Here is an 11,162-nt window from a genome sequence, read left to right on the forward strand (position 1 = left end):
ATCATATTTGGCATATGATTTAATCAGTAAATTAAACTGAGTCATAAATTATTTTTTTGAGTCACCCTATATAAGCAAATCTAAAGATTATCAATGGTATGATAAATCAGAAGTATAGACTCATCATACTAACTTATTTTTCACATTTTAGATAGAATTTTGAGGGAGGGGGGAAAGGAAATATATTTTGATTAAAAAGATTTACCATGCTAATGATAATTTTAAAACATCTGCAATATTTGAAAGCATTCGGTTTTGCAACGTTCCTTTGTGTTTTGAGGATATATCAATATTTTTAACTTTCTGATTATGAGTTACTGTACAAAAAATTATAGAACAAAAGTTTACTTTTTTTATTATATACTTCAACGACGCACTTCTATATTTTAAGTGTCCCATTTTTGATGCTGATGACCTAAAGGTTCCTAAAACTAAATATTACCACACTCGAAGATTGTTACTCGCTGCAGAGTGTTAATAATTTTATTATATGGTGTTACAATAATAAATACAATATTAATATAACCAAATGTAAAGCAATAACGTTCTCTAGATCACCTGATACTACACAATATAAAGATGTATTAAACGATACAGAATAGTCTTAACTCTTCCAAATCAACGACCTTGGTGTTGGTGGTCATTTATATCTCACTTTCAACATATCTGTGATTATGCTGATAGAATGTTAGGGTTTATTATAAGAAATACCCTGGGTTTCGGCAATGTTGATTATTTGCTTGTATTATATTATTCTTTTATTCGTTCTAAATGAGTATATTCATCCGTTGTATGGGATCCATACTACAAAATTCATATGTCTTCAATAGAGCGTATTCAAAAAAAACTTGTGTAACATTTGTTAAACGAGAACATTTCTTCAGAAAATCTGCTTAGTAATATCGTTTTACATACAGCTCTTAAATAGTAGATATACTGGAACATTTTGCAATAGGTTGGTGTAGAACTAATCAACATTTCTATTCGCCGATATATGATATGTGCAGAAGTTACAATAATATTGCTCCACCTGCAGACATCTTACAGAGTATCAAACATGTTACTTATCTATGTAAAAAAGCCGTTCTTTTGCCACTGTAGTTGAAATTCCTGCATGTCTTATTATATCAATTTTTAGTGATTAGTGATTAGTTGTATAATTGTATTGTATTGATTTTTTGTTATATGTATGGTGTATACTTTTCCGTAGTTGTGTACAAGTATCCACATAGATTTTTTGTCTGTTGGATAATAAATTACCATTATTATTATTATTATTTCCAATTTGTCTTAGAACCTTCTTAGAACTTCCATTCAAAATTTTTCTTGAACTTTTTTTGATTGAAATTTAATTTTTTCAAACAGTTGTAGGGTTGCTAACCCTAAATGAATAGAACATATCCTTTAATATGCATTTGTCGTAAAGATTTAGACAACGCAATGAAAATCTGTTTGACTGCAGTTTCGACCTCCTTAGGTCTCACCAGTACAGCATATTTCAATGGTTGTCCAGTATTCAATATTTATCCTTGTAAGTCTATTAGACAAGCAAACTAACGTTAGTTATATATGTTTGTGACAAAAATGATACGGAACAAAGTGATTCACTACCGACACATGTCTTACATCTCAATAACGTGCATTTGTTGTATTTTGGAGGCGAAGGACATTCTATGTTACACCTAAATAACAAAAGGATGCTTATTGTCTGATTTAGTCGACAATATAGTGTCACATTTTTTCAGCGACATACAGTTTCAGATCAATTTTCAGGAAATCAACTCAGCCGTCAAAACATCTACAACAGCAGGTGCTGGTAATAAGTTCTCTTTATTTTGACAAGCTATATAATTTAATGAGTGGGGAAGTACAAGACGAATGCAAATGCCTTTCGGTATGAGTAACGAACTGTCTAATGCATATAATTGGCAACACTCTGTGAATAACAAGTTATAACAACTTAAATCGCTAAGAAATTAATAGCTTGATACTTACAATATATATGTATACGTTGTTCATGTTTATTTTAAAAATACAAATGAAACATTTAGTTTCTGATTGTGTATAAAACTGCATTTCTGGAGTGAAATGTGCAATAGAAAGTAACGGTAATTAGAATATTTAGTGTATTATGGGCAGTTGGTAAGATTATATTCCCCTAATGTTAATCAATCGACTTCAAAATAATTGACACTTAGATATAATTTAAGCAATTATTGCTCTAATTAAAGAAACCATTTCGCTAAATATAGCCAGACATAATTCATTTAATTGAAGCATTAATTAAGGGAAATGTCTTACTAAATATAACTTTGCAGGAAAAAGTGTAACGCGTGGACGCTTATTCATAACGAAATACATTAGTCGTTTAGAATTAGCAACTTCAGGTTATACGGTCTTTATTATGCAGGTAATTTTTGCTACAAGTTGTTCTTTTAATTAAATTGAGACCACAAATGCCATTCCGAGAAATAAGTTTAATAAATTTAAAAATTTTACGTTTTGTATGAAAGTAAGATGCCAGACGAATGTGTAACACTTGAAATTGATGATGAATACAAAAAATATGTCCATTTGGAAATATGAGAACTACCTTTCCGCCAATACTTCGAATTTATTCAGGAGCAGAGAGCATAGTTTATTACAATACAACTGATTTTCATGAATATGTAATTTTATTTCATTCGAATACTTCACAGATTTTAGAATACGAAAGTGTAGGTTTCCCATTTCCTACTGTCTTTACCTACTAGATATTTTAAGCATGTGTATTCTCGAAATTGTCGTATTGATAGTTTCAAAATCTTAACTGCTTTATAACTATGATAGAAGACAGTAGTACACTAATTGAAATTGTTTATTCTTCCTGTCTAAGCTCCATTTAAAATGTTTGTAAAGTAATGAATTGTGGAGTATGACGTACTCTTCTACCTTTGGTTTATTAATTACTCTTATTTTTACGTTTCTGTACACAGGTGCCTAAAAAATTCCAGTGCAGCCTATCAAATTTCACAATTTGTTTTAGAGGTACGACACGGTATAAAGTTTTCTGAAATTTTGGTAAGTCAAAACATAATTTTCGGAAATACAGAACTTTTAATTAAATTAATTTATCTATATTATCATTAAAGAAGTTAACGAACTTCCACAAAAAGGCACCGAGTTTTGCATAAACACAACTTTGTTAGAATTTGTTACACAAGTGTCAAAAAAAAATACACGATCCCATTGCTTGAAACTGTGGACCTAATTTAGTTTACATTCCGAAATATAGAAATTTTGTTATTAGTGTTACACTGCACATCAGAATGTATGTTCATCATATGTTCATCAAATGTGCAAATCTTTTATTTGCAAAAAATTTCAGTTCAATTAATTTCAGTTCGTAAATGTCAAATTTTGAAATTGTCTGTCATTTTAGTAGAACGTGGTGTGTTTACAAATATCACTACTAAACGAATTTAAGTAGTTACATAGTTGCACTATGAAAAGTGTAGCATGATGTTTCTGTTTTGCGTAAGTAAATTTTTAAATGGCGTACCAAATTTGCGTTAACTAACTATTGTGAATTTTTCCATGTACCTAGATTTATTTTGGTTATAAAAATTTCATAATAAAAAAAATTATATTTTATTAAACAATTGAAATTTCCCTGCTCTAAAACTTTGTCGTATCGGTTGCAAAAAGTGTGTCTTCAAGTTTCCTTGAGAAGAATTGACACTATTTTAACCCCATATTTAGTTCGCATTCCACTCTAAATCTGGTTGCAATCCTAACGTCGCATCATTCGCATCTTTGGTAAAGGTCTTCAGGCTGAGACGTACGTTTCAACATTCTCTATACTTTATTAATGACAAATTCTCGGCACGTACGTGCTGACTTAGCTCCTACAGGTCTTAGTTATCTTTCTGTTGATTTTGCATTCTTTAGGTGACTGCATTCTTCGCAGGCCGTTCTTCGGATCATTGCACTTGCTAGCACTACGTTTTTAACACGAAATCCTTGATGGACCACTTACGTGTTGCTGGTCGATTCGGAATACCGTAAATTCCGATTTTATCTTAAATTAATAAAATTAACATTAATGAAATGTTGCTTTCTCTAGCTCCGGTCCTGGAGGCTGATAAATACTTCTTATGATCAAATGTAAGATATTTTCAAATAAATTGTTGCTGCATAACACACCTCACACACAAACGGACATTTTAAATATTTCTCTCAATTGAATATTATTATTCATTAAACTTATCATTACTTTTTTTTTTTTCGATTGTTTATAGTGAATTAACATATCATGTTCCCTTTTTTAAATGACAAGAATAAATAACTGTCGCTAGTAATTAGTCTATATGTGGTAGTATGTTAGTGGTGTGTGTAAAAAGTATATGCACTTGGTTGTAGTTTCAGTGGTACATGTTATTACTAAAAATTTGACATTTACTCCGAAATTTTTATAATTTAGAATATTTAAACTATTTGGTAGGTTTGTAGGTATTCATATGAAATCATACTAATAGTAATTATTAAAACATTTATGTCCTGCACGTAAGTTACAAATACGTTATCTTAAAATAAAACTTAATTAAAAAGTAATTTAGCCAGAGATGGACAATTTCGAAACATTAGAGCAGTCATTATTGTACAAAAGTACTCAATACGTACTTATTTGACACAACCCTACATTCTTTACGTTCAAATTATAATTACGTTTATTGTAGTTTTTGAACATAGACCATGATTGTGTATACAATTATTATCAATTAAACACACAGAGAGTTTTAATTCTTATGACAAAACTATTTCCGTATAATGGTAGGTATATAACGATAAATGCCAAAGTAATTTTTTAGGAAGTTCACATAGTTAGATGTGCTCTAGTTTCTGATATTATTGAGTTAATTTTGACTTAATACTGGGCTATCGAACTTAATTTGAAAGGAAGGAGTAGAAGAATGAGGGGTACCTATTATTTTTTATTATGAAGAGATTTACCATGATACTTCTATATACACATATAATTAATGAAAGATGTTAATATAAAAATGACGCCTCATTTATTTACCGAATACGCATGTCCACTAAAAATCTGTACTGCTTTAAATTTTATATTCATGTGATTCGTAATCAAAAAATAAGTATAAAAATCAAATGGGTTGCTGTCTTTTTTATTAAATTTTTGTATATCTAATAGCCGTTTGTCAGTCGTCTTTCAAAGTTATTAAAAATGGTGTCGCATGAACTTGCTCTCCGAGAACGTGTGTATGTACATATAAGTTTTACACAGAAAATATTGAACATGGAAAGATATTTACTGTTCGGCACTTTTTATCCGAAAATGTCCCAAAAACGACTGTGTACAATATTTTATAAGCTTTGAAAATGCGTTACCGGCAAAACGTCAAAAAGGTTCCGGAAAAAATCCCATAAAATGAACGAGTCGAAAGTAAAGGCGTTGAAAACGTTTGACAACAGTGACAAGGTATCATATCATTCAGCAGCTAGAAAATTGGGAATATCCAAAAGTTATGTGCACAAACTTCTTCAGCAAAAAGAGATAAGGTACAGAAAGAAGAAAACCATACCCAACCGAACCGAGCAACAAAGAACTTTGACAAAAATTAAGTGCAATCGTTTGTACAGAAAATTCTCAGATTACAACTTCATATTAGATGATTAATCATACTTCACTTTAACAAATTCAATGATTTCTGGCAACAGCGGTTATTATTCAGGCAACCCTTCGGCAATACCCAGCGCAATAAAATTTCGAACAACAACTAAATTTGAAGGTAAAGTTCTTGTATGGATTGCAATAAGTGCAAAAGAAATCAGCTCCTCACTCATTCGTAAATCTGGATTTGCTATTAATGCCCAAACATACATGCGTGACTGTCTTCGAGCTCGTTTAATTTCTTTTATACGAAAATATCATTTACACGACAATTACGTGTTCTGGCCCTATCTAGCGGGTGCTCACTATGCTCGTACAGTGATCGAACACAAACACCGAAGAACTGATCAACAGAATAAAATACTGCATCAAAAAAATTGATGTTGCCTCTGTACAGGAGCTTGTAGCTGCAACGAAATCAAGAATCGACACCATTCGACGACATGGAGTTATTGAAACTCGAAAATTATAAATTTATAAAATTTAATTAATTCGTTTTCTTGTGTGTTACGTTATTTAATATTTATTTTATTTATACATACATTTTTAAAACTGTTAACAGTGCATATCTATTAAAAGTGATATATATATATATATATATACATCATTTATATGTATCTCGACAATTACTAAAAAAAATACACTTGCACCAAGCACTTTGAGTTTTTGCTTTTCAACCTCATTCATTTCAAATACAGAATCCCATGCACCACAGCAAATAAGATGTGATATTTTTCTTTCGATTGTTTCTGTAAAAAAATGTAATTCGATATTTATTTTATTTATTTCTCCAAAAACATGAGAGAGATTCTAGTTGTATAGTCGCGGACAGTGAATTTCTTTCACACAATTCACGCGAATTCACAAAAATTAGAAAGATTAGAAGGTTAGAAAGATCTAAGGGCTAATTTAGAGTTTTTTTCTGTCAAAGAAATTGGGTGAACGAAATTCACTGTCCACGACCGTACATTCTTTAAAAATTGCAAAATAAACATAGGAAACTGTAATTTTACTTGTTACTTTTTTTTTTATTTTTATTTGTGGAGTGTTGTCTCTGTGTGACTTATTAGACAGATAGGACAGGAGTTGTGAACTTACAGACTGATCTGGATTACCATCCAGTTTTACCAAACGCTAACCAAAATTTTGTCTGCGCAACTCACCAAAAATTTGCTTAGTAAAGCTCGCCGCAAAATTATATTATAATGTGCTCCTTTATTTGTGCTGTAATAAGGGTTACATTTTTGCATAATCAATCGTAACAACAATAACATTTATGAAATGACGTTTTACTATTTGATTGGAACTAACTTTTTGAAGTATTAGTGTACACTAAGGTTCATTTAATGATTACAGAACATATATTAAAATTTTACATATTTTTTATATCGTTTTATTATTCCATTGTTCTGCGAGCAAAGTTATATAAACACAAAATATCAACATCAGTAGCGAGCACACGGAATTACCTCAATGGTGTCACGTCCGCTTTGTATATGTAAAAGTTTCGGGGTTCGATCTCAACATATCCATTTTTTTCCCGTTTCAGAAATTCTTAGAACAAGATAACGTTGATAAGTCTTACATTATACACACCAATATGTATGTAGAAACAAATGTAGTAAATAAATCTGCATTCAAAAGTGCGTGCCAATATTAAAAGGGCAGGTTACTATCGACTTGATGTAGAAGTTGCAATGCTAGTACTTCGGTTCTAAGTTAAGTTTGTCTGTATAGAGATACTCGTTGCTACAACTATTCTATTTTAATAACATAAACTATTACAAAATCTATTCAAAGGCAAATATTTTGATGTAAATGCGTCAACTGTCTTTTTCCTATATTGTTTTAATAAAGGACAGTGTTAGTAATCTGCACGAGAACGTGGTGCATTGAGACTTTGATAAAAACACATTTATTTAGGAATATTCATAATTTGATTTTTGTTGATATGACTCGTAAATGTACACACGTGAATTTGAAAATGGAAATGAATTACTAATAAATCACAACTTTGTAATACTGCATATTTAGAAGTATAATTTACCTAACAAAATTTTCAGAGGGAGTTAAATTTTTTGGAGAGCCAAGCAAATAAATTGTGGCTAAAAACGTACACACAAAATTTCTAAATTAATCAGTTAAAACGCAACAGATACAGAAAAACAAACCACCAATATTTTTGTAAATTACATGCTGTGAATAAAAAAAAAGTTATTTTGTCATTAATCAAAACGTCCTTTTTACATACACTGTTCTGAAAAACGTATGTACAGGCATGAGAAATAGACCGTATTTTATGTTAAACTCTTGCTGCTGTTAATACCTTTACAATCATTGCACTAATTTGATTCTGCTCGATTGTGATTTCCATATTCATACGAGAGCTGAATTAGATATAATACGTCCTCTACAATTTTTACCATTAAAAAAACATTAATTTTGTAGTGGTTGTATATGGATTTGAACATATAAGCAAGTGCTGGGCGCATGTTAGGTAATGAAAGCTTGCACAAAAATGTAAAAATCGAATCGACAAAAGTTGTAATCAATTTGGTCCGATTTACGATTGTTTATCTTTTTTAATTTTTGTAAAGAATAAATTCATAGACCGGAGTAAAAACAGCGTATCAGTCATTCTACGGGTAACATCGCAATCGATGGTTTTTAGACCGAAATATTTCGTATCCATGAATGAATGAACGAACGAATGAATTGTCGAATGCAACCGTAAAACCGTCAATCGAAGCTTCTAGTCCTATTAGAGACGAAGAAAACATGGTAATATTCAAATAAGTTGCCGCAACAGTGCATCTTCGAAGGTCTTGCGAATACAACAACGACATTAGACCGATAGATACCTAAGTGTGAATGGGAACTATTCACACGACAAATTCATATTCCGCACGCCTAATTAGTAAACGACCAAAAAAAAAAACATCTCGTGTCGGAATAGGCGTCTCGGTTTTACTAATGCCAACATGATTTCCACAAACATGTCAAATAGGTATGTCTTTCTCCGAGAATTTAGTAATCTTAGATTCGTTGTGAACTAGAATCCGCAAAGTGGTTTCAAGAACTGAAAGAATTGAGGCACTCTTTTGCGAACAATACCCCTCAAACGCATCGAATCCTTTTAGCCGAATCGTAAACTTCTTCGGCGTAAATTTATGTTAGAAATTAAATAATTTTTGTCACATATTTATGCCAAATTTAATAATTTGCCATTTTTGTGATCTAATTTGTTATGAATCTAACATATTTTGTCGTCAATTGGATTTGACCGTGTTGATTTCTGTTTGTCGTTCCTTTGGTTACTTTTATCGTGCCGTTATATATTTCCCATTAAAGAATCGACGGCCGGCCGAGCGGGCAGTCAGTCAGTCATTGTCCTAGACCGAAGGAATTTCCTGCAGTCAGTCTCGAGCTGGTGAGAGCGGGCGTGTGCCGGCTATTTGGGGTCTCGTCGTACGGCCGTTCGTCTACCTAGTTAGCGGTTTGTTTCCTCTCAGAAGCTGATGAACGGACCGCCGACCGCCGACTCCGGCGAATGCAGTGTGGGGCAGGAATGCGGCTGCGACTGCGGCGGTGCACCAGTAGGTGGCATCCCCGGTCCCCCCACGCGGTGCGCCTCTGATGTACCGCACACCGTTCACACACGGACCACGGTGAGAACAAATCGCACCAGAACCGGATCTACACGATATTATTCATATGGGAACTGAATTATTTCGACTCTTCCTAACACAGACACGAACGATTCGCGATGGAATTCCAAATATGACAATTTCATGATGGTTTATAACGAGTTTCTAATATAACACCTAACGTTCACACAAAAAATGAGGACGCCGTAACACTTATCAGAAACTTGCAGATTTGGCTGTTTAAAAAAATCTAATCGTTGTGTCATTCCATTGTAAGAATTATTTTCGAAATTATATACCTACTTTCTTAATGGAATATTTTGAATTCTTGGAAGCATTTTACTGGGACTTTAATTAACTTATGATTTGTACAAAATATGTAGTTGCAATTACTTAGAATGCTCGGTAATTATATTAAAGTGACAACAATTATCCATATCATCTCATCTAATGATTTGTGCAAAACCTTAAATATAATATGGAGTTCTTTTGAAAGAAAATTATTGAAAATTTAAGCGTGAAAAGCAAAATAATTAAGTTGTCAGTATAAATTCGCAGTACCTATACTTTTCGTTCATTAACACTTTTCAGTTCAAATGACATGCACTCCGAAGTAATTGTAAAATCGTAAAAATATGATGGTTTAATGTGTTATTAACCACAAAAGATTGCTTTGATTTTAATTAATAAAATTTGTGTGTCCTAAAAAAAGTACGAGTATATCATACGGCATACGGTTGCAATTTAAAATAGATACCACGTCCTTTCCAATCATGTTTTCGTATCTATTTTATTATCTCGTGAAGTACTTGAATCTTTTAAAAACTTGAAAGAACGAAGATTTAATTCCAAATTTCAAACGGTTTAGTACTTATTCATATGTCCTAGCACTTATATTCTATAGTATTTCCTTGCACACAACAAATGCTTCTTAAATTTGATTTCAACAAGCAACGAAACTGTAATCAACAAAAAAGATGTGGACATTGAGAGAGCTAAACTAGAAATTTAACACCGATTAGAGGAGGATTTTTGTTGATCACACAGTATGAAAATATCACAAACCATCTTTGCCATCATAAGAATGAATTCTGTTTAGTGTAAATTTGCAAAAAAAATGTTTAATGTCAATTTTTACTTGAAAATACGCCACTAAAATGTTTAGCCATTAAACTAAACGTTTTACCTGTAGCTATTTTTACCGTGTACTGTGTTTTTTTTTTTTTGCGTCAAAACATTGCACAGTTCTGCCACCATTCGTCAAACGAGATTATCAATATATTTCTTAAATGTAATTTTTCTTTGTCATTAAAAGAGTTTTAGGATGTGTCACCTCACGTTTGCAGTTTTTTTTTTCAGCACTTCAAAATTGCAGCATTTTCTAAAAAAGAAGAAAAAGCACAACAGAAATGTTGGTATTACCGCACTTTGAAGATGGACGTATCAAGCTTCATATTTTTCAAATTCTGTCAATATCGTTTTCAATAAACATTACATAGTATGTGAATATGAGAGGGTACATTTAATACGTAGTTTAAAAATTTTTAAAACGCATATCTTTTGAACTACAAAAAGTTGAATTGCTAATTGTAAATAATTACAGTAAAGTATTGGTAAAATTTACTGTATTTATAAAATAGTTAATTAACTTTAGACGAATTAGCATTAGCCGAAGGTGAATGCTGCAACTCATGCGAGTACTCATGTAGTTCAGTATGCTTTTCTTACGACGGTGGCTGAGTCCGAATAACATTTACACTGTTAAACCACTGAGTTAGTTTTTTCTGAGTGTGCGATTTTACATCGCTTTAATGCGGGTCGTTTGAAAAATGTTCTTTATGTGA

General features: G+C 31.8%; 1 long non-coding RNA gene across 1 annotated transcript in view; it reads left to right on the plus strand.

Annotated features, from left to right (window-relative positions):
* LOC135135545 (uncharacterized) overlaps positions 1-10,759 on the plus strand; it is a 48,458-nt gene extending 37,699 nt beyond the window's left edge. The window contains exon 3 of the long non-coding RNA XR_010281595.1: positions 10,678-10,759. This is a non-coding gene — a long non-coding RNA (uncharacterized LOC135135545). The remainder of the gene's footprint in view (positions 1-10,677) is intronic.
* Positions 10,760-11,162: the final 403 nt, after the last annotated feature.

The sequence above is a fragment of the Zophobas morio genome, unplaced genomic scaffold, assembly GCF_036711695.1.
Source record: "Zophobas morio isolate AGI-343-1 ecotype UQ-CSIRO unplaced genomic scaffold, CSIRO_AGI_Zmor_V1 ptg000024l, whole genome shotgun sequence".
NCBI classification, from domain to species: Eukaryota; Metazoa; Arthropoda; class Insecta; order Coleoptera; family Tenebrionidae; genus Zophobas; species Zophobas morio.